The sequence below is a fragment of the Ambystoma mexicanum genome, chromosome 13 (assembly GCF_040938575.1).
Source record: "Ambystoma mexicanum isolate Mex_15411 chromosome 13, UKY_AmexF1_1, whole genome shotgun sequence".
Classification (NCBI taxonomy): domain Eukaryota; kingdom Metazoa; phylum Chordata; class Amphibia; order Caudata; family Ambystomatidae; genus Ambystoma; species Ambystoma mexicanum.
In genome coordinates, this window is record NC_090938.1 from 805,343,328 (window position 1) to 805,366,373 (window position 23,046).

The following is a 23,046-nucleotide window of genomic DNA, read 5'->3' on the forward strand; positions in this document are numbered from 1 at the left end:
GACCAGCCCAGCCCTTTCTCTGCCTGTATCCCCCTACCAGCCCAGCCCCTTCTCTGCCTGTATCCCCCTACCAGACCAGCCCATCCCCTTCTCTGCCTGTGTCCCCCTACCAGCCCAGCCCCTTCTCTGCCTGTGTCCCCCTACCAGCCCAGCCCCTTCTCTGCCTGTATCCCCCCTACCAGACCAGCCCATCCCTTTCTCTGCCTGTATCCCCCTACTAGTCCAGCCCCTTATCTGCCTGTGTCCCCCTACCAGCCCAGCCCCTTCTCTGCCTGTATCCCCCTACCAGACCAGCCCAGCCCATCCCTTTCTCTGCCTGTATCCCCCTACCAGCCCAGCCCCTTCTCTGCCTGTGTCCCCCTACCAGCCCAGCCCCTTCTCTGCCTGTGTCCCCCTACCAGCCCAGCCCCTTCTCTGCCTGTATCCCCCTACCAGACCAGCCCATCCCTTTCTCTGCCTGTATCCCCCTACCAGCCCAGCCCCTTCTCTGCCTGTATCCCCCTACCAGCCCAGCCCCTTCTCTGCCTGTATCCCCCTACCAGCCCAGCCCCTTCTCTGCCTGTATCCCCCTACCAGCCCAGCCCCTTCTCTGCCTGTATCCCCCTACCAGCCCAGCCCATCCCCTTCTCTGCCTGTATCCCCCTACCAGCCCAGCCCCTTCTCTGCCTGTATCCCCCTACCAGCCCAGCCCCTTCTTGGACGTATCCCTCTACCAGCCCAGCCCCTTCTCTGCCTGTATCCCCCTACCAGACCAGCCCAGCCCAGCCCCTTCTCTGCCTGTATCCCCCTACCAGCCCAGCCCCTTCTCTGCCTGTATCCCCCTACCAGCCCAGCCCCTTCTCTGCCTGTATCCCCCTACCAGCCCAGCCCCTTCTTGGACGTATCCCTCTACCAGCCCAGCCCCTTCTCTGCCTGTATCCCCCTACCAGACCAGCCCAGCCCAGCCCCTTCTCTGCCTGTATCCCCCTACCAGCCCAGCCCCTTCTTGGACGTATCCCTCTACCAGCCCAGCCCCTTCTCTGCCTGTATCCCCCTACCAGACCAGACCAGCCCATCCCCTTCTCTGCCTGTATCCCCCTACCAGACCAGACCAGCCCATCCCCTTCTCTGCCTGTATCCCCCTGCCAGCCCAGCCCCTTCTCTGCCTGTATCCCCCTACCAGCCCAGCCCCTTCTCTGCCTGTATCCCCCTACCAGCCCAGCCCCTTCTCTGCCTGTATCCCCCTACCAGCCCAGCCCCTTCTCTGCCTGTATCCCCCTACCAGACCAGCCCATCCCATCCCCTTCCTGTATCCCCCTACCAGCCCAGCCCCTTCTCTGCCTGTATCCCCCTACCAGCCCAGCCCCTTCTCTGCCTGTATCCCCCTACCAGACCAGCCCCTTCTCTGCCTGTATCCCCCTACCAGCCCAGCCCCTTCTCTGCCTGTATCCCCCTACCAGCCCAGCCCCTTCTTGGACGTATCCCTCTACCAGCCCAGCCCCTTCTCTGCCTGTATCCCCCTACCAGACCAGCCCATCCCCTTCTCTGCCTGTATCCACCTACCAGCCCAGCCCCTTCTCTGCCTGTGTCCCCCTACCAGCCCATCCCTTTCTCTGCCTGTATCCCCCTACCAGCCCAGCCCCTTCTCTGCCTGTATCCCCCTACCAGACCAGCCCATCCCCTTCTCTGCCTGTGTCCCCCTACCAGCCCAGCCCCTTCTCTGCCTGTGTCCCCCTACCAGCCCAGCCCCTTCTCTGCCTGTATCCCCCTACCAGCCCAGCCCCTTCTCTGCCTGTGTCCCCCTACCAGCCCAGCCCCTTCTCTGCCTGTGTCCCCCTACCAGCCCAGCCCCTTCTCTGCCTGTATCCCCCTACCAGACCAGCCCATCCCTCTCTGCCTGTATCCCCCTACCAGCCCAGCCCCTTCTCTGCCTGTGTCCCCCTACCAGCCCAGCCCCTTCTCTGCCTGTATCCCCCTACCAGACCAGCCCAGCCCATCCCTTTCTCTGCCTGTATCCCCCCTACCAGCCCAGCCCCTTCTCTGCCTGTATCCCCCTACCAGCCCAGCCCCTTCTCTGCCTGTATCCCCCTACCAGCCCAGCCCCTTCTCTGCCTGTATCCCCCTACCAGCCCATCCCCTTCTCTGCCTGTATCCCCCTACCAGCCCATCCCCTTCTCTGCCTGTATCCCCCTACCAGCCCAGCCCATCCCCTTCTCTGCCTGTATCCCCCTACCAGCCCAGCCCCTTCTTGGACGTATCCCTCTACCAGCCCAGCCCCTTCTCTGCCTGTATCCCCCTACCAGACCAGCCCAGCCCCTTCTCTGCCTGTATCCCCCTACCAGCCCAGCCCCTTCTTGGACGTATCCCTCTACCAGCCCAGCCCCTTCTCTGCCTGTATCCCCCTACCAGCCCAGCCCCTTCTCTGCCTGTATCCCCCTACCAGCCCAGCCCCTTCTCTGCCTGTATCCCCCTACCAGCCCAGCCCCTTCTCTGCCTTTATCCCCCTACCAGACCAGCCCAGCCCCTTCTCTGCCTGTATCCCCCTACCGGACCAGCCCAGCCCATCCCCTTCTCTGCCTGTATCCCCCTACCAGCCCAGCCCCTTCTCTGCCTGTATCCCCCTACCAGCCCAGCCCCTTCTCTGCCTGTATCCCCCTACCAGCCCAGCCCCTTCTCTGCCTGTATCCCCCTACCAGACCAGCCCATCCCCTTCTCTGCCTGTATCCCCCTACCGGACCAGCCCAGCCCATCCCCTTCTCTGCCTGTATCCCCCTACCAGCCCAGCCCCTTCTCTGCCTGTATCCCCCTACCAGCCCAGCCCCTTCTTGGACGTATCCCTCTACCAGCCCAGCCCCTTCTCTGCCTGTATCCCCCTACCAGACCAGCCCAGCCCATCCCCTTCTCTGCCTGTATCCCCCTACCAGCCCAGCCCCTTCTCTGCCTGTATCCCCCTACCAGCCCAGCCCCTTCTCTGCCTGTATCTGTCACGCCGCCTGCATTGGGGTCCACTTACTTGAAGCGGCGCGCCCCGTCCTGGAGGCTGTACCCGCGCTTGCGCTTAGGGGTCCCTGGGTTGTTCTGGTCATCGGGCGCTTCCGGGTTTCCTGGGCAGGTTGGTCAGCGCATGCGCGGGCGGCCGTTTCGCGGTCTTCGCGCATGCGCGCTGCACGGAGTACTCGCTTTGGAGGACCTTGCGGTCCACGCCTCTCTCCGAGCCAGCCAACGCTTGGGAGACGGCACGGCGTGCGTTCCAAGCCTCCTAGGGGTTGGCAGTCCTATTTAAGGAGCCCGGTTGTTCATTCAAACTGCGTCTCAACGCGGTTTGATTAGGATCGTGTTTCCTCGCCGGTTCCTTGTGCCTTCCTTACCTGTTACCTGATTCTTGTCCTCCTTGTTCCGGTACATCTGTAGTTGCCTTGCCTTGTCCTCCCTTCCCTTGTCCTGTGGTTGGGTGGTTCCTTTTCCCCTCTTCTGAGCTGGGTGGTTCCCCTGTGTCTATTAGTTGGTCCTTGCCCTTGTACCTTGTCTGCCTGCCCATTCAGCCTCCCTCTGCCTTGTGTTTACCTTGTGAGCCATACTTCTACCTTCCTTTCCCGGATCCTGCCTCCTACCAACTTCCACTGTGTCCTCTTCCTTGGGACTTCCATCTTCCGGATCCAGTCTTCCTTGGGACTTCCATCTTCCGGATCCAGTCTTCCTTGGGACTTCCATCTTCCGGATCCAGTCTTCCTTGGGACTCAGTATCGTCATCTGGAAAGGCTCCCCCCGTCAGTGCTTGCACTGTCCTGACGTCACGTTAATCAGGGGTGAGCAGACTCGTGGCGTTAGGAGCTGGTTCATATCCAACCCGGTTCCATTCGGGCGGGAGCTGGGCTGGCTTCTCGCGTCATCAACCACATCAACGCAGGACTCCTGACAGCCTAACATCATCATCAAGGTCTTCAACCAGACGAACAGGTACGCAACGTCCTCGTGACGCAGTCTATAACAGTATCCCCCTACCAGCCCAGCCCCTTCTTGGACGTATCCCTCTACCAGCCCAGCCCCTTCTCTCCTGTATCCCCCTACCAGACCAGCCCAGCCCCTTCTCTGCCTGTATCCCCCTACCAGCCCAGCCCCTTCTTGGACGTATCCCTCTACCAGCCCAGCCCCTTCTCTGCCTGTATCCCCCTACCAGACCAGACCAGCCCATCCCCTTCTCTGCCTGTATCCCCCTACCAGACCAGACCATCCCCTTCTCTGCCTGTATCCCCCTACCAGCCCAGCCCCTTCTCTGCCTGTATCCCCCTACCAGCCCAGCCCCTTCTCTGCCTGTATCCCCCTACCAGCCCAGCCCCTTCTCTGCCTGTATCCCCCTACCAGACCAGCCCAGCCCATCCCATCCCCTTCCTGTATCCCCCTACCAGCCCAGCCCCTTCTCTGCCTGTATCCCCCTACCAGCCCAGCCCCTTCTCTGCCTGTATCCCCCTACCAGACCAGCCCATCCCCTTCTCTGCCTGTATCCCCCTACCGGACCAGCCCAGCCCATCCCCTTCTCTGCCTGTATCCCCCTACCAGCCCAGCCCCTTCTCTGCCTGTATCCCCCTACCAGCCCAGCCCCTTCTTGGACGTATCCCTCTACCAGCCCAGCCCCTTCTCTGCCTGTATCCCCCTACCAGACCAGCCCAGCCCATCCCCTTCTCTGCCTGTATCCCCCTACCAGCCCAGCCCCTTCTCTGCCTGTATCCCCCTACCAGCCCAGCCCCTTCTCTGCCTGTATCTGTCACGCCGCCTGCATTGGGGTCCACTTACTTGAAGCGGCGCGCCCCGTCCTGGAGGCTGTACCCGCGCTTGCGCTTAGGGGTCCCTGGGTTGTTCTGGTCATCGGGCGCTTCCGGGTTTCCTGGGCAGGTTGGTCAGCGCATGCGCGGGCGGCCGTTTCGCGGTCTTCGCGCATGCGCGCTGCACGGAGTACTCGCTTTGGAGGACCTTGCGGTCCACGCCTCTCTCCGAGCCAGCCAACGCTTGGGAGACGGCACGGCGTGCGTTCCAAGCCTCCTAGGGGTTGGCAGTCCTATTTAAGGAGCCCGGTTGTTCATTCAAACTGCGTCTCAACGCGGTTTGATTAGGATCGTGTTTCCTCGCCGGTTCCTTGTGCCTTCCTTACCTGTTACCTGATTCTTGTCCTCCTTGTTCCGGTACATCTGTAGTTGCCTTGCCTTGTCCTCCCTTCCCTTGTCCTGTGGTTGGGTGGTTCCTTTTCCCCTCTTCTGAGCTGGGTGGTTCCCCTGTGTCTATTAGTTGGTCCTTGCCCTTGTACCTTGTCTGCCTGCCCATTCAGCCTCCCTCTGCCTTGTGTTTACCTTGTGAGCCATACTTCTACCTTCCTTTCCCGGATCCTGCCTCCTACCAACTTCCACTGTGTCCTCTTCCTTGGGACTTCCATCTTCCGGATCCAGTCTTCCTTGGGACTTCCATCTTCCGGATCCAGTCTTCCTTGGGACTTCCATCTTCCGGATCCAGTCTTCCTTGGGACTCAGTATCGTCATCTGGAAAGGCTCCCCCCGTCAGTGCTTGCACTGTCCTGACGTCACGTTAATCAGGGGTGAGCAGACTCGTGGCGTTAGGAGCTGGTTCATATCCAACCCGGTTCCATTCGGGCGGGAGCTGGGCTGGCTTCTCGCGTCATCAACCACATCAACGCAGGACTCCTGACAGCCTAACATCATCATCAAGGTCTTCAACCAGACGAACAGGTACGCAACGTCCTCGTGACGCAGTCTATAACAGTATCCCCCTACCAGCCCAGCCCCTTCTTGGACGTATCCCTCTACCAGCCCAGCCCCTTCTCTCCTGTATCCCCCTACCAGACCAGCCCAGCCCCTTCTCTGCCTGTATCCCCCTACCAGCCCAGCCCCTTCTTGGACGTATCCCTCTACCAGCCCAGCCCCTTCTCTGCCTGTATCCCCCTACCAGACCAGACCAGCCCATCCCCTTCTCTGCCTGTATCCCCCTACCAGACCAGACCATCCCCTTCTCTGCCTGTATCCCCCTACCAGCCCAGCCCCTTCTCTGCCTGTATCCCCCTACCAGCCCAGCCCCTTCTCTGCCTGTATCCCCCTACCAGCCCAGCCCCTTCTCTGCCTGTATCCCCCTACCAGACCAGCCCAGCCCATCCCATCCCCTTCCTGTATCCCCCTACCAGCCCAGCCCCTTCTCTGCCTGTATCCCCCTACCAGCCCAGCCCCTTCTCTGCCTGTATCCCCCTACCAGCCCAGCCCCTTCTCTGCCTGTATCCCCCTACCAGCCCAGCCCCTTCTCTGCCTGTATCCCCCTACCAGACCAGCCCAGCCCATCCCATCCCCTTCCTGTATCCCCCTACCAGCCCAGCCCCTTCTCTGCCTGTATCCCCCTACCAGCCCATCCCCTTCTCTGCCTGTATCCCCCTACCAGCCCAGCCCCTTCTTGGACGTATCCCTCTACCAGCCCAGCCCCTTCTCTGCCTGTATCCCCCTACCAGACCAGCCCAGCCCCTTCTCTGCCTGTATCCCCCTACCAGCCCAGCCCCTTCTTGGACGTATCCCTCTACCAGCCCAGCCCCTTCTCTGCCTGTATCCCCCTACCAGCCCAGCCCCTTCTCTGCCTGTATCCCCCTACCAGCCCAGCCCCTTCTCTGCCTGTATCCCCCTACCAGCCCAGCCCCTTCTCTGCCTTTATCCCCCTACCAGACCAGCCCAGCCCCTTCTCTGCCTGTATCCCCCTACCGGACCAGCCCAGCCCATCCCCTTCTCTGCCTGTATCCCCCTACCAGCCCAGCCCCTTCTCTGCCTGTATCCCCCTACCAGCCCAGCCCCTTCTCTGCCTGTATCCCCCTACCAGCCCAGCCCCTTCTCTGCCTGTATCCCCCTACCAGACCAGCCCATCCCCTTCTCTGCCTGTATCCCCCTACCGGACCAGCCCAGCCCATCCCCTTCTCTGCCTGTATCCCCCTACCAGCCCAGCCCCTTCTCTGCCTGTATCCCCCTACCAGCCCAGCCCCTTCTTGGACGTATCCCTCTACCAGCCCAGCCCCTTCTCTGCCTGTATCCCCCTACCAGACCAGCCCAGCCCATCCCCTTCTCTGCCTGTATCCCCCTACCAGCCCAGCCCCTTCTCTGCCTGTATCCCCCTACCAGCCCAGCCCCTTCTCTGCCTGTATCTGTCACGCCGCCTGCATTGGGGTCCACTTACTTGAAGCGGCGCGCCCCGTCCTGGAGGCTGTACCCGCGCTTGCGCTTAGGGGTCCCTGGGTTGTTCTGGTCATCGGGCGCTTCCGGGTTTCCTGGGCAGGTTGGTCAGCGCATGCGCGGGCGGCCGTTTCGCGGTCTTCGCGCATGCGCGCTGCACGGAGTACTCGCTTTGGAGGACCTTGCGGTCCACGCCTCTCTCCGAGCCAGCCAACGCTTGGGAGACGGCACGGCGTGCGTTCCAAGCCTCCTAGGGGTTGGCAGTCCTATTTAAGGAGCCCGGTTGTTCATTCAAACTGCGTCTCAACGCGGTTTGATTAGGATCGTGTTTCCTCGCCGGTTCCTTGTGCCTTCCTTACCTGTTACCTGATTCTTGTCCTCCTTGTTCCGGTACATCTGTAGTTGCCTTGCCTTGTCCTCCCTTCCCTTGTCCTGTGGTTGGGTGGTTCCTTTTCCCCTCTTCTGAGCTGGGTGGTTCCCCTGTGTCTATTAGTTGGTCCTTGCCCTTGTACCTTGTCTGCCTGCCCATTCAGCCTCCCTCTGCCTTGTGTTTACCTTGTGAGCCATACTTCTACCTTCCTTTCCCGGATCCTGCCTCCTACCAACTTCCACTGTGTCCTCTTCCTTGGGACTTCCATCTTCCGGATCCAGTCTTCCTTGGGACTTCCATCTTCCGGATCCAGTCTTCCTTGGGACTTCCATCTTCCGGATCCAGTCTTCCTTGGGACTCAGTATCGTCATCTGGAAAGGCTCCCCCCGTCAGTGCTTGCACTGTCCTGACGTCACGTTAATCAGGGGTGAGCAGACTCGTGGCGTTAGGAGCTGGTTCATATCCAACCCGGTTCCATTCGGGCGGGAGCTGGGCTGGCTTCTCGCGTCATCAACCACATCAACGCAGGACTCCTGACAGCCTAACATCATCATCAAGGTCTTCAACCAGACGAACAGGTACGCAACGTCCTCGTGACGCAGTCTATAACAGTATCCCCCTACCAGCCCAGCCCCTTCTTGGACGTATCCCTCTACCAGCCCAGCCCCTTCTCTCCTGTATCCCCCTACCAGACCAGCCCAGCCCCTTCTCTGCCTGTATCCCCCTACCAGCCCAGCCCCTTCTTGGACGTATCCCTCTACCAGCCCAGCCCCTTCTCTGCCTGTATCCCCCTACCAGACCAGACCAGCCCATCCCCTTCTCTGCCTGTATCCCCCTACCAGACCAGACCATCCCCTTCTCTGCCTGTATCCCCCTACCAGCCCAGCCCCTTCTCTGCCTGTATCCCCCTACCAGCCCAGCCCCTTCTCTGCCTGTATCCCCCTACCAGCCCAGCCCCTTCTCTGCCTGTATCCCCCTACCAGACCAGCCCAGCCCATCCCATCCCCTTCCTGTATCCCCCTACCAGCCCAGCCCCTTCTCTGCCTGTATCCCCCTACCAGCCCAGCCCCTTCTCTGCCTGTATCCCCCTACCAGCCCAGCCCCTTCTCTGCCTGTATCCCCCTACCAGCCCAGCCCCTTCTCTGCCTGTATCCCCCTACCAGACCAGCCCAGCCCATCCCATCCCCTTCCTGTATCCCCCTACCAGCCCAGCCCCTTCTCTGCCTGTATCCCCCTACCAGCCCAGCCCCTTCTCTGCCTGTATCCCCCTACCAGACCAGCCCCTTCTCTGCCTGTATCCCCCTACCAGCCCAGCCCCTTCTCTGCCTGTATCCCCCTACCAGCCCAGCCCCTTCTTGGACGTATCCCTCTACCAGCCCAGCCCCTTCTCTGCCTGTATCCTCCTACCAGACCAGCCCATCCCCTTCTCTGCCTGTATCCCCTTACCAGCCCAGCCCCTTCTCTGCCTGTGTCCCCCTACCAGCCCATCCCTTTCTCTGCCTGTATCCCCCTACCAGCCCAGCCCCTTCTCTGCCTGTATCCCCCTACCAGACCAGCCCATCCCCTTCTCTGCCTGTGTCCCCCTACCAGCCCAGCCCCTTCTCTGCCTGTGTCCCCCTACCAGCCCAGCCCCTTCTCTGCCTGTATCCCCCTACCAGACCAGCCCAGCCCATCCCTTTCTCTGCCTGTATCCCCCTACCAGCCCAGCCCCTTCTCTGCCTGTGTCCCCCTACCAGCCCAGCCCCTTCTCTGCCTGTGTCCCCCTACCAGCCCAGCCCCTTCTCTGCCTGTATCCCCCTACCAGCCCAGCCCCTTCTTGGACGTATCCCTCTACCAGCCCAGCCCCTTCTCTGCCTGTATCCCCCTACCAGACCAGCCCATCCCCTTCTCTGCCTGTGTCCCCCTACCAGCCCAGCCCCTTCTCTGCCTGTATCCCCCTACCAGACCAGCCCAGCCCATCCCTTTCTCTGCCTGTATCCCCCTACCAGCCCAGCCCCTTCTCTGCCTGTATCCCCCTACCAGACCAGCCCAGCCCATCCCCTTCCTGTATCCCCCTACCAGCCCAGCCCCTTCTCTGCCTGTATCCCCCTACCAGCCCAGCCCCTTCTCTGCCTGTATCCCCCTACCAGACCAGCCCCTTCTCTGCCTGTATCCCCCTACCAGCCCAGCCCCTTCTCTGCCTGTATCCCCCTACCAGCCCAGCCCCTTCTTGGATGTATCCCTCTACCAGCCCAGCCCCTTCTCTGCCTGTATCCTCCTACCAGACCAGCCCATCCCCTTCTCTGCCTGTATCCCCCTACCAGCCCAGCCCCTTCTCTGCCTGTGTCCCCCTACCAGCCCATCCCTTTCTCTGCCTGTATCCCCCTACCAGCCCAGCCCCTTCTCTGCCTGTATCCCCCTACCAGACCAGCCCATCCCCTTCTCTGCCTGTATCCCCCTACCAGACCAGCCCATCCCCTTCTCTGCCTGTGTCCCCCTACCAGCCCAGCCCCTTCTCTGCCTGTGTCCCCCTACCAGCCCAGCCCCTTCTCTGCCTGTATCCCCCTACCAGACCAGCCCAGCCCATCCCTTTCTCTGCCTGTATCCCCCTACCAGCCCAGCCCCTTCTCTGCCTGTGTCCCCCTACCAGCCCAGCCCCTTCTCTGCCTGTGTCCCCCTACCAGCCCAGCCCCTTCTCTGCCTGTATCCCCCTACCAGCCCAGCCCCTTCTTGGACGTATCCCTCTACCAGCCCAGCCCCTTCTCTGCCTGTATCCCCCTACCAGACCAGCCCATCCCCTTCTCTGCCTGTGTCCCCCTACCAGCCCAGCCCCTTCTCTGCCTGTATCCCCCTACCAGACCAGCCCAGCCCATCCCTTTCTCTGCCTGTATCCCCCTACCAGCCCAGCCCCTTCTCTGCCTGTATCCCCAGACCAGCCCATCCCCTTCTCTGCCTGTGTCCCCCTACCAGCCCAGCCCCTTCTCTGCCTGTGTCCACCTACCAGCCCAGCCCCTTCTCTGCCTGTATCCCCCTACCAGACCAGCCCATCCCTTTCTCTGCCTGTATCCCCCTACCAGCCCAGCCCCTTCTCTGCCTGTGTCCCCCTACCAGCCCAGCCCCTTCTCTGCCTGTGTCCCCCTACCAGCCCAGCCCCTTCTCTGCCTGTGTCCCCCTACCAGCCCAGCCCCTTCTCTGCCTGTATCCCCCTACCAGACCAGCCCAGCCCATCCCTTTCTCTGCCTGTATCCCCCTACCAGCCCAGCCCCTTCTCTGCCTGTGTCCCCCTACCAGCCCAGCCCCTTCTCTGCCTGTGTCCCCCTACCAGCCCAGCCCCATCTCTGCCTGTGTCCCCCTACCAGCCCAGCCCCTTCTCTGCCTGTATCCCCCTACCAGACCAGCCCAGCCCTTTCTCTGCCTGTATCCCCCTACCAGCCCAGCCCCTTCTCTGCCTGTGTCCCCCTACCAGCCCAGCCCCTTCTCTGCCTGTGTCCCCCTACCAGCCCAGCCCCTTCTCTGCCTGTATCCCCCTACCAGCCCAGCCCCTTCTTGGACGTATCCCTCTACCAGCCCAGCCCCTTCTCTGCCTGTATCCCCCTACCAGACCAGCCCATCCCCTTCTCTGCCTGTGTCCCCCTACCAGCCCAGCCCCTTCTCTGCCTGTATCCCCCTACCAGACCAGCCCATCCCTTTCTCTGCCTGTATCCCCCTACCAGCCCAGCCCCTTCTCTGCCTGTATCCCCAGACCAGCCCATCCCCTTCTCTGCCTGTGTCCCCCTACCAGCCCAGCCCCTTCTCTGCCTGTGTCCCCCTACCAGCCCAGCCCCTTCTCTGCCTGTATCCCCCTACCAGACCAGCCCAGCCCATCCCTTTCTCTGCCTGTATCCCCCTACCAGCCCAGCCCCTTCTCTGCCTGTGTCCCCCTACCAGCCCAGCCCCTTCTCTGCCTGTGTCCCCCTACCAGCCCAGCCCCTTCTCTGCCTGTATCCCCCTACCAGACCAGCCCATCCCTTTCTCTGCCTGTATCCCCCTACCAGCCCAGCCCCTTCTCTGCCTGTATCCCCCTACCAGCCCAGCCCCTTCTCTGCCTGTATCCCCCTACCAGCCCAGCCCCTTCTCTGCCTGTATCCCCCTACCAGTCCAGCCCATCCCCTTCTCTGCCTGTATCCCCCTACCAGCCCAGCCCCTTCTCTGCCTGTATCCCCCTACCAGCCCAGCCCCTTCTTGGACGTATCCCTCTACCAGCCCAGCCCCTTCTCTGCCTGTATCCCCCTACCAGACCAGCCCAGCCCAGCCCATCCCCTTCTCTGCCTGTATCCCCCTACCAGCCCAGCCCCTTCTCTGCCTGTATCCCCCTACCAGCCCAGCCCCTTCTCTGCCTGTATCCCCCTACCAGCCCAGCCCCTTCTTGGACGTATCCCTCTACCAGCCCAAGCCCTTCTCTGCCTGTATCCCCCTACCAGACCAGCCCCTTCTCTGCCTGTATCCCCCTACCAGCCCAGCCCCTTCTTGGACGTATCCCTCTACCAGCCCAGCCCCTTCTCTGCCTGTATCCCCCTACCAGACCAGACCAGCCCATCCCCTTCTCTGCCTGTATCCCCCTACCAGACCAGACCAGCCCATCCCCTTCTCTGCCTGTATCCCCCTACCAGCCCAGCCCCTTCTCTGCCTGTATCCCCCTACCAGCCCAGCCCCTTCTCTGCCTGTATCCCCCTACCAGCCCAGCCCCTTCTCTGCCTGTATCCCCCTACCAGCCCAGCCCCTTTTCTGCCTGTATCCCCCTACCAGACCAGCCCATCCCCTTCCTGTATCCCCCTACCAGCCCAGCCCCTTCTCTGCCTGTATCCCCCTACCAGCCCAGCCCCTTCTCTGCCTGTATCCCCCTACCAGACCAGCCCCTTCTCTGCCTGTATCCCCCTATCAGCCCAGCCCCTTCTCTGCCTGTATCCCCATACCAGCCCAGCCCCTTCTTGGAAGTATCCCTCTACCAGCCCAGCCCCTTCTCTGCCTGTGTCCCCCTACCAGACCAGCCCATCCCCTTCTCTGCCTGTATCCACCTACCAGCCCAGCCCCTTCTCTGCCTGTGTCCCCCTACCAGCCCATCCCTTTCTCTGCCTGTATCCCCCTACCAGCCCAGCCCCTTCTCTGCCTGTGTCCCCCTACCAGCCCAGCCCCTTCTCTGCCTGTGTCCCCCTACCAGCCCAGCCCCTTCTCTGCCTGTATCCCCCTACCAGCCCAGCCCCTTCTTGGACGTATCCCTCTACCAGCCCAGCCCCTTCTCTGCCTGTATCCCCCTACCAGACCAGCCCATCCCCTTCTCTGCCTGTGTCCCCCTACCAGCCCAGCCCCTTCTCTGCCTGTATCCCCCTACCAGACCAGCCCAGCCCATCCCTTTCTCTGCCTGTATCCCCCTACCAGCCCAGCCCCTTCTCTGCCTGTATCCCCAGACCAGCCCATCCCCTTCTCTGCCTGTGTCCCCCTACCAGCCCAGCCCCTTCTCTGCCTGTGTCCACCTACCAGCCCAGCCCCTTCTCTGCCTGTATCCCCCTACCAGACCAGCCCATCCCTTTCTCTGCCTGTATCCCCCTACCAGCCCAGCCCCTTCTCTGCCTGTGTCCCCCTACCAGCCCAGCCCCTTCTCTGCCTGTGTCCCCCTACCAGCCCAGCCCCTTCTCTGCCTGTGTCCCCCTACCAGCCCAGCCCCTTCTCTGCCTGTATCCCCCTACCAGACCAGCCCAGCCCATCCCTTTCTCTGCCTGTATCCCCCTACCAGCCCAGCCCCTTCTCTGCCTGTGTCCCCCTACCAGCCCAGCCCCTTCTCTGCCTGTGTCCCCCTACCAGCCCAGCCCCATCTCTGCCTGTGTCCCCCTACCAGCCCAGCCCCTTCTCTGCCTGTATCCCCCTACCAGACCAGCCCAGCCCTTTCTCTGCCTGTATCCCCCTACCAGCCCAGCCCCTTCTCTGCCTGTGTCCCCCTACCAGCCCAGCCCCTTCTCTGCCTGTGTCCCCCTACCAGCCCAGCCCCTTCTCTGCCTGTATCCCCCTACCAGCCCAGCCCCTTCTTGGACGTATCCCTCTACCAGCCCAGCCCCTTCTCTGCCTGTATCCCCCTACCAGACCAGCCCATCCCCTTCTCTGCCTGTGTCCCCCTACCAGCCCAGCCCCTTCTCTGCCTGTATCCCCCTACCAGACCAGCCCATCCCTTTCTCTGCCTGTATCCCCCTACCAGCCCAGCCCCTTCTCTGCCTGTATCCCCAGACCAGCCCATCCCCTTCTCTGCCTGTGTCCCCCTACCAGCCCAGCCCCTTCTCTGCCTGTGTCCCCCTACCAGCCCAGCCCCTTCTCTGCCTGTATCCCCCTACCAGACCAGCCCAGCCCATCCCTTTCTCTGCCTGTATCCCCCTACCAGCCCAGCCCCTTCTCTGCCTGTGTCCCCCTACCAGCCCAGCCCCTTCTCTGCCTGTGTCCCCCTACCAGCCCAGCCCCTTCTCTGCCTGTATCCCCCTACCAGACCAGCCCAGCCCATCCCTTTCTCTGCCTGTATCCCCCTACCAGCCCAGCCCCTTCTCTGCCTGTATCCCCCTACCAGCCCAGCCCCTTCTCTGCCTGTATCCCCCTACCAGCCCAGCCCCTTCTCTGCCTGTATCCCCCTACCAGTCCAGCCCATCCCCTTCTCTGCCTGTATCCCCCTACCAGCCCAGCCCCTTCTCTGCCTGTATCCCCCTACCAGCCCAGCCCCTTCTTGGACGTATCCCTCTACCAGCCCAGCCCCTTCTCTGCCTGTATCCCCCTACCAGACCAGCCCAGCCCAGCCCATCCCCTTCTCTGCCTGTATCCCCCTACCAGCCCAGCCCCTTCTCTGCCTGTATCCCCCTACCAGCCCAGCCCCTTCTCTGCCTGTATCCCCCTACCAGCCCAGCCCCTTCTTGGACGTATCCCTCTACCAGCCCAAGCCCTTCTCTGCCTGTATCCCCCTACCAGACCAGCCCCTTCTCTGCCTGTATCCCCCTACCAGCCCAGCCCCTTCTTGGACGTATCCCTCTACCAGCCCAGCCCCTTCTCTGCCTGTATCCCCCTACCAGACCAGACCAGCCCATCCCCTTCTCTGCCTGTATCCCCCTACCAGACCAGACCAGCCCATCCCCTTCTCTGCCTGTATCCCCCTACCAGCCCAGCCCCTTCTCTGCCTGTATCCCCCTACCAGCCCAGCCCCTTCTCTGCCTGTATCCCCCTACCAGCCCAGCCCCTTCTCTGCCTGTATCCCCCTACCAGCCCAGCCCCTTTTCTGCCTGTATCCCCCTACCAGACCAGCCCATCCCCTTCCTGTATCCCCCTACCAGCCCAGCCCCTTCTCTGCCTGTATCCCCCTACCAGCCCAGCCCCTTCTCTGCCTGTATCCCCCTACCAGACCAGCCCCTTCTCTGCCTGTATCCCCCTATCAGCCCAGCCCCTTCTCTGCCTGTATCCCCATACCAGCCCAGCCCCTTCTTGGAAGTATCCCTCTACCAGCCCAGCCCCTTCTCTGCCTGTGTCCCCCTACCAGACCAGCCCATCCCCTTCTCTGCCTGTATCCACCTACCAGCCCAGCCCCTTCTCTGCCTGTGTCCCCCTACCAGCCCATCCCTTTCTCTGCCTGTATCCCCCTACCAGCCCAGCCCCTTCTCTGCCTGTATCCCCCTACCAGACCAGCCCATCCCCTTCTCTGCCTGTGTCCCCCTACCAGCCCAGCCCCTTCTCTGCCTGTGTCCCCCTACCAGCCCAGCCCCTTCTCTGCCTGTATCCCCCTTCCAGACTACCAGACCAGCCCCTTCTCTGCCTGTGTCCCCCTACCAGCCCAGCCCCTTCTCTGCCTGTGTCCCCCTACCAGCCCAGCCCCTTCTCTGCCTGTGTCCCCCTACCAGCCCAGCCCCTTCTCTGCCTGTGTCCCCCTACCAGCCCAGCCCCTTCTCTGCCTGTATCCCCCTACCAGCCCAGCCCCTTCTTGGACGTATCCCTCTACCAGCCCAGCCCCTTCTCTGCCTGTATCCCCCTACCAGACCAGCCCATCCCCTTCTCTGCCTGTGTCCCCCTACCAGCCCAGCCCCTTCTCTGCCTGTATCCCCCTACCAGACCAGCCCATCCCTTTCTCTGCCTGTATCCCCCTACCAGCCCAGCCCTTTCTCTGCCTGTATCCCCCTACCAGACCAGCCCATCCCCTTCTCTGCCTGTGTCCCCCTACCAGCCCAGCCCCTTCTCTGCCTGTGTCCCCCTACCAGCCCAGCCCCTTCTCTGCCTGTATCCCCCTACCAGACCAGCCCATCCCTTTCTCTGCCTGTATCCCCCTACCAGCCCAGCCCCTTCTCTGCCTGTGTCCCCCTACCAGCCCAGCCCCTTCTCTGCCTGTATCCCCCTACCAGACCAGCCCAGCCCATCCCTTTCTCTGCCTGTATCCCCCTACCAGCCCAGCCCCTTCTCTGCCTGTATCCCCCTACCAGCCCAGCCCCTTCTCTGCCTGTATCCCCCTACCAGACCAGCCCCTTCTCTGCCTGTATCCCCCTACCAGACCAGCCCCTTCTCTGCCTGTATCCCCCTACCAGCCCATCCCCTTCTCTGTCTGTATCCCCCTACCAGCCCATCCCCTTCTCTGCCTGTATCCCCCTACCAGCCCAGCCCATCCCCTTCTCTGCCTGTATCCCCCTACCAGCCCAGCCCCTTCTTGGACGTATCCCTCTACCAGCCCAGCCCCTTCTCTGCCTGTATCCCCCTACCAGACCAGCCCAGCCCCTTCTCTGCCTGTATCCCCCTACCAGCCCAGCCCCTTCTTGGACGTATCCCTCTACCAGCCCAGCCCCTTCTCTGCCTGTATCCCCCTACCAGACCAGCCCCTTCTCTGCCTGTATCCCCCTACCAGCCCAGCCCCTTCTCTGCCTGTGTCCCCCTACCAGCCCATCCCTTTCTCTGCCTGTATCCCCCTACCAGCCCAGCCCCTTCTCTGCCTGTGTCCCCCTACCAGCCCAGCCCCTTCTCTGCCTGTATCCCCCTACCAGACCAGCCCAGCCCATCCCTTTCTCTGCCTGTATCCCCCTACCAGCCCAGCCCCTTCTCTGCCTGTGTCCCCCTACCAGCCCAGCCCCTTCTCTGCCTGTGTCCCCCTACCAGCCCAGCCCCTTCTCTGCCTGTATCCCCCTACCAGCCTAGCCCCTTCTTGGACGTATCCCTCTACCAGCCCAGCCCCTTCTCTGCCTGTATCCCCCTACCAGACCAGCCCAGCCCCTTCTCTGCCTGTATCCCCCTACCAGCCCAGCCCCTTCTTGGATGTATCCCTCTACCAGACCAGCCCCTTCTCTGCCTGTATCCCCCTACCAGACCAGACCAGCCCATCCCCTTCTCTGCCTGTATCCCCCTACCAGACCAGACCATCCCCTTCTCTGCCTGTATCCCCTACCAGCCCAGCCCCTTCTTTGCCTGTATCCCCCTACCAGCCCAGCCCCTTCTCTGCCTGTATCCCCCTACCAGCCCAGCCCCTTCTCTGCCTGTATCCCCCTACCAGACCAGCCCAGCCCATCCCCTTCCTGTATCCCCCTACCAGCCCAGCCCCTTCTCTGCCTGTATCCCCCTACCAGCCCAGCCCCTTCTCTGCCTGTATCCCCCTACCAGACCAGCCCCTTCTCTGCCTGTATCCCCCTACCAGCCCAGCCCCTTCACTGCCTGTATCCCCCTACCAGCCCAGCCCCTTCTTGGACGTATCCCTCTACCAGCCCAGCCCCTTCTCTGCCTGTATCCTCCTACCAGACCAGCCCATCCCCTTCTCTGCCTGTATCCCCCTACCAGCCCAGCCCCTTCTCTGCCTGTGTCCCCCTACCAGCCCATCCCTTTCTCTGCCTGTATCCCCCTACCAGCCCAGCCCCTTCTCTGCCTGTATCCCCCTACCAGACCAGCCCACCCCTTTCTCTGCCTGTGTCCCCCTACCAGCCCAGCCCCTTCTCTGCCTGTGTCCCCCTACCAGCCCAGCCCCTTCTCTGCCTGTATCCCCCTACCAGACCAGCCCAGCCCATCCCCTTCTCTGCCTGTATCCCCCTACCAGCCCAGCCCCTTCTCTGCCTGTGTCCCCCTACCAGCCCAGCCCCTTCTCTGCCTGTGTCCCCCTACCAGCCCAGCCCATTCTCTGCCTGTATCCCCCTACCAGACCAGCCCATCCCCTTCTCTGCCTGTGTCCCCCTACCAGCCCAGCCCCTTCTCTGCCTGTATCCCCCTACCAGACCAGCCCATCCCCTTCTCTGCCTGTGTCCCACCAGCCCAGCCCCTTCTCTGCCTGTATCCCCCTACCAGACCAGCCCAGCCCATCCCTTTCTCTGCCTGTATCCCCCTACCAGCCCAGCCCCTTCTCTGCCTGTATCCCCAGACCAGCCCATCCCCTTCTTTGCCTGTGTCCCCCTACCAGCCCAGCCCCTTCTCTGCCTGTGTCCCCCTACCAGCCCAGCCCCTTCTCTGCCTGTATCCCCCTACCAGCCCAGCCCCTTCTCTGCCTGTATCCCCCTACCAGACCAGCCCAGCCCATCCCTTTCTCTGCCTGTATCCCCCTACCAGCCCAGCCCCTTCTCTGCCTGTGTCCCCCTACCAGCCCAGCCCCTTCTCTGCCTGTATCCCCCTACCAGACCAGCCCAGCCCATCCCTTTCTCTGCCTGTATCCCCCTACCAGCCCAGCCCCTTCTCTGCCTGTGTCCCCCTACCAGCCCAGCCCCTTCTCTGCCTGTGTCCCCCTACCAGCCCAGCCCCTTCTCTGTCTGTATCCCCCTACCAGCCCAGCCCCTTCTTGGACGTATCCCTCTACCAGCCCAGCCCCTTCTCTGCCTGTATCCCCCTACCAGACCAGCCCATCCCCTTCTCTGCCTGTGTCCCCCTACCAGCCCAGCCCCTTCTCTGCCTGTATCCCCCTACCAGACCAGCCCAGCCCATCCCTTTCTCTGCCTGTATCCCCCTACCAGCCCCTTCTCTGCCTGTATCCCCAGACCAGCCCATCCCCTTCTCTGCCTGTGTCCCCCTACCAGCCCAGCCCCTTCTCTGCCTGTGTCCCCCTACCAGCCCAGCCCCTTCTCTGCCTGTATCCCCCTACCAGACCAGCCCATCCCTTTCTCTGCCTGTATCCCCCTACCAGCCCAGCCCCTTCTCTGCCTGTGTCCCCCTACCAGCCCAGCCCCTTCTCTGCCTGTGTCCCCCTACCAGCCCAGCCCCTTCTCTGCCTGTATCCCCCTACCAGACCAGCCCATCCCTTTCTCTGCCTGTATCCCCCTACCAGCCCAGCCCCTTCTCTGCCTGTGTCCCCTACCAGCCCAGCCCCTTCTCTGCCTGTATCCCCCTACCAGACCAGCCCATCCCCTTCTCTGCCTGTATCCCCCTACCAGCCCAGTCCCTTCTTGGACGTATCCCCCTACCAGCCCAGCCCCTTCTCTGCCTGTATCCCCCTACCAGACCAGCCCAGCCCCTTCTCTGCCTGTATCCCCCTACCAGACCAGCCCAGCCCCTTCTCTGCCTGTATCCCCCTACCAGCCCAGCCCCTTCTTGGACGTATCCCCCTACCAGCCCAGCCCCTTCTCTGCCTGTATCCCCCTACCAGACCAGCCCAGCCCCTTCTCTGCCTGTATCCCCCTACCAGACCAGCCCAGCCCCTTCTCTGCCTGTATCCCCCTACCAGCCCAGCCCCTTCTCTGCCTGTGTCCCCCTACCAGCCCAGCCCCTTCTCTGCCTGTATCCCCCTACCAGACCAGCCCATCCCCTTCTCTGCCTGTATCCCCCTACCAGCCCAGCCCCTTCTTGGACGTATCCCCCTACCAGCCCAGCCCCTTCTCTGCCTGTATCCCCCTACCAGACCAGCCCAGCCCCTTCTCTGCCTGTATCCCCCTACCAGACCAGCCCAGCCCCTTCTCTGCCTGTATCCCCCTACCAGCCCAGCCCCTTCTTGGACGTATCCCCCTACCAGCCCAGCCCCTTCTCTGCCTGTATCCCCCTACCAGACCAGCCCAGCCCCTTCTCTGCCTGTATCCCCCTACCAGACCAGCCCAGCCCCTTCTCTGCCTGTATCCCCCTACCAGCCCAGCCCCTTCTCTGCCTGTGTCCCCCTACCAGCCCAGCCCCTTCTCTGCCTGTATCCCCCTACCAGACCAGCCCATCCCCTTCTCTGCCTGTATCCCCCTACCAGCCCAGCCCCTTCTTGGACGTATCCCCTGTCACTTTGTAGTCCGCCTCTCCTCTTCACTGCGCACCTCTGCTTAATCATTCCACCTGGTCACCTCCTAACACACCTCTAGGAGCAAGCTGCCTGTCTACACTTGACCCATCGCAAGAGCCCGGGCGTACCTCCCGTCTGCTTCCGCCGGACCCTTCCACTGGCACTGGCACTGGCACCGGCTCCGGGTCCCGCTCACACACAGACGTGGCAGCAGTTCCTCCAGCAAGGGGAGGGACCTCGCGCACTGAGGGGCGGGGCCACGAGCGGAAGTCGCTGCTCCAGTGGGGCGGAAGTGTGCCAGGGGACTGAATGGAGCGGTGCACCTCGCCTCGCGCACCGGAAGGAGCGGATTGTCGTCGCCACTGCTGGAGTGGCGCGTGTACAGAGCGTACACCCCGGATGTTGACGTGTCCCAGTCTTCATTGTGACAGGTGCGCGTGCTTCTTGTCTCCCGCACAGGGGCTGCATCCACATGCATGTGGTGCGTAGTAGACACTGCTTTAAATGGAGAAAAGGAAGTGCCGGTGCTCGCCAAGCTTCGGCGCACGCCTTGGGCAGAAGTCCCGTTTAGTCACACCCTGTTCTTTGCAGGCAACGCCCATTGATATTAAATGATGTGCCAAGGAGCACACACCTTGATAAAACAGTGTATCTGAGATCCTTTCACACACACTTCCAATTCATTGTTATGCATCGTGTTAAGCAAGCTTGAACATTTATATTAAATGACTTTCTTTTTTGCAAATCAGACTAGCAGATACAGCTTTAAACTAAGCTTCAGAAGGGGAGTTTTATTATTGCTAGCTTTCATTGACTAATGAGAAATTCGGTAGGAAACCGGAGCTCTGTGTGAGTTTTCAGTAGAAAACGTCACACTTCCAATTACTAACATTTACATTAGAATAGGCACTGCTAAAAACAAAGAAACATCTTAAAAGTAACTTCCCAGGCTTTCCAAAACAATGCCTGCTCCGTCAAAGAACACCAATGGTAAAAGGTGAAGCCCACTTAGCGAAACAATGTTCTGTGCCTAGTGTGCTGAGAACACAGTCAATGCACATTTGTCCCTTATTTTGTTCAGTAGGGTGGGCCCTGAAGGAGACATTCTGGGCACTGCGGGTGGTGGAGGAGGGAGAGGACGCTACTTTCCCCAACAAAGGCTGCAGAAGAATAGTCCTTTAAGTTGCAATAAAGGGAACTGAAAAGCTTTAACTTTCACCTTGCAACATAGTTGAGTACCAGTGCTCTCTTTCATTTGTTGAGAAGTGCAGGTACTCAAATGCTCAAAAATAAGAAGTGCAGTTCTCTGTCTCACGTTCCCAGAGACTGTTCAACCTAAACCTCTCTAGGTGAGGAATAGATATTTCATTTGTTCCCACTTTTGGGGTCTTTTAACGTCTTTTAACACTTTTTGTGTTTCATGCAGAACCTATCGCTTTCTAAACTTTCTAGCAAGCTTGTTTTGTAACATAATATAATAATAAACAAACAATATGTATTTTCAAGCCTGCGCCATTGCAGTCCAACATTTTTAGATTCAAACTTACTCCTTTTCTTTTGGGTTCTTTCTCCCTATAGGGCATCATGAATTTGCCCCGATGAAGGTGGCAACACATAACCACCGAAACACAAAAAAAGATAAGGAGGACTGGCTTCCAGATTTTACCACTTTGGACATTTGGACAATTGTTCCCACTTTTGGGATCTATTAGACAGTCTGGGAGCATACCACTGTTTGGTTATCTTTTCAACACTAGTTACGTCTTTTGCTCCCCCCTACATCCGTAGGCAAACCCAGTGGGGGTTTCCTTATAGAGTCCAGCAAAATATTAGTTCTCAAATAAATATAAAACTCTAGGACTCACTCAAATTAAGATGTACATAAATACACAGCAGTGGAGTGTGGCTGCGAGTGTGCAGTCTTTGGCAGTCACTCTTCTCTTTCAACTGTTCCTGGGAGGTGCTACCACTGCTGTGGTTCTACAAGACTCACTCCAGACCGCGGAGCGGGCCGCCGAGTGTGCAGTCTTTGGCAGTCTGTGCATGGCTGCAATGGCGCAGACGCCGGACTCTGTGCAAAACCAGGTCCTTGACCATGACTCCAGGGAAGCGGAGGAGGGTCGCCTGCTTAGAAGTGCGTTCCCACATTCCCACACAATGTCTCAAAAACCAACTCAAACCGCGGTGTGCTAAGTCAGCTGAGGAAATAAGGGCTCCAGGCAGCAGTGATGAAGAAGCAGTAATTTATTTCATTACAGCGACAGCGGCCTATGAGAGCCGAGTGCCAACATGGCTCTCTCCCTGCAGTCTGAACTGTAACCCATCAACATTCTTAGAATAACATTCTTAGAACTTAATGAGCTCATAGTGCAGCTCAATGCTTAACTAGGATCTGGTAATACATTTTTATGAACTTGTTTTAACTTACACTTACATCATAACACATCTCATCCCTTATGTGCATACAGCTGTTTACTCCACATAATAATCCTTAAACCAGCTGGGTTTGTTCTTGACTCTATTTGAATGTGTCTCTGCTGCAGACCTTGAATTGTTGTCATCCTTGGAACACTTATCTATGACACTAGAGTCTCTGATGCTGTTATTAGCAAATTCACCATTGTCATGTTTATCATGTGCATTGTCCTTCATGCATTCTGGACATTTCACAATTCTGGACATTGACCAACACTCCCCCCCCCTTCTACAATTACTACATTGTTTCTTACTGCAGATATTTTCTTGGGACCAATGTATTTGCTTTCTACACATTTGGGAGTGAATCTAGGGTTCTTTATGAGAATACAATCTCCCACTTTCCAGATATTACTTTTGACACTCTTGTCCTCATCAAATCTTTCTTTGTACACATCCTGTGCTTCTTTGATGAGAGTCATAATTCTCTCGCGATCAATGTTGGAACTTTTGGCTAAGTCCATCCACCCTGGACATAGTTTTGTTCCAGGTTGTCTCCCTTTCAATGACATGAACGGAGATACATTTGTAACTGAGTGTGGTGTGGTACAGTAGTTCCATATCATTTCTCTTACTACACCAAACCATCTTAGAATAGAAGCCATGGCCAATTGCAAACCACCCTTTATGAACCTATTGGCTCTCTCAACAAGGCCGTTGGCCCTTGGATGATATAAAGCAGTTCTAGTGTGTCTGATGCAAAATTTCTTCAAGAAAGTTAACATCCTTTCAGAACAGAATTGTACTCCGTTATCAGTGATTAATTCTGTCGGGAAACCCTCCCTGTAAAACACTTCCTCGAAGAATAACACCATCTCTGCAGTGGTTGCCTCACG

At 60.2% G+C, this 23,046-nt stretch overlaps 1 protein-coding gene across 1 annotated transcript in view; it reads right to left on the reverse strand.

Annotated features, from left to right (window-relative positions):
• The window catches only part of SLC39A7 (solute carrier family 39 member 7), a 79,895-nt gene extending 59,741 nt beyond the window's left edge, over positions 1-20,154 (reverse strand). Inside the window, exon 1 of the mRNA XM_069635245.1 lies at positions 19,864-20,154. The gene's annotated coding sequence lies outside the window, so the exon portion shown is untranslated. The remainder of the gene's footprint in view (positions 1-19,863) is intronic.
• Between the last annotated feature and the right edge of the window lie 2,892 nt (positions 20,155-23,046).